Consider the following 643-nt stretch of genomic DNA (forward strand, 5'->3'; position numbering starts at 1 on the left):
TGAACATGTCTGATATGGACGTATAAACTTTTTTTGGTCTTGTAGTATTTTTTACATTTATCACACATATATTGTTTGCTTAAGTGAAGTAGAGTATGGCTTTGTAGGCCAAGTAAGCTTGTGAATGGCGCGGTACATATCTTGAAAAAAATAAATAATATCTTACATTTACTATCTTCGTTAGACTTGGTATCGTTTTTTTTATATTTTGTTAATGTAGAATAATAAACAGTTAATTACTAGTAAATTAGTTAATAGTAAAACACTGTGTGTGTTTTTGTACAACAAATGCTTTTTCATCTCTTACCTTACATATAAAATTTTCTTCTTTATACGTATGCATAAGCTGTTTGTGCATTTGTAAATAACTTATGCTGTTAAATGATTCGTTACATTCATCACACAAGAAATTACGTGTTTCGTCATGTTGTGGAGCATCTTGTGTACTTGTCGGAGGTGAATTTATCTTGAACAGATATTTTATTTTGTTAATGTTTGTATGTAACAGATATAATAAGGTGTTTTTTTATTTCTTACCTTACGGAGTACATCTTCTTCTTCATATATATGCATATGCTGTTTATGCATTTGTAATTGACTTATGCTGTTAAATGATTCGTAACATTCATCACATACAAAAGTA

At 28.6% G+C, this 643-nt stretch overlaps 1 long non-coding RNA gene across 1 annotated transcript; it reads right to left on the reverse strand.

The window, feature by feature from the left end:
• On the reverse strand, positions 1-623 carry LOC109861234. Its single transcript, XR_002250934.1, has 3 exons — positions 538-623; positions 308-466; positions 1-140 (listed from the first exon to the last, which is right to left on the reverse strand). It is a non-coding gene; the product is annotated as an uncharacterized LOC109861234 (long non-coding RNA).
• Positions 624-643: the final 20 nt, after the last annotated feature.

Source organism: Pseudomyrmex gracilis, unplaced genomic scaffold (assembly GCF_002006095.1).
Source record: "Pseudomyrmex gracilis isolate BER0280 unplaced genomic scaffold, ASM200609v1 scaffold_653, whole genome shotgun sequence".
Taxonomy (NCBI): Eukaryota; Metazoa; Arthropoda; class Insecta; order Hymenoptera; family Formicidae; genus Pseudomyrmex; species Pseudomyrmex gracilis.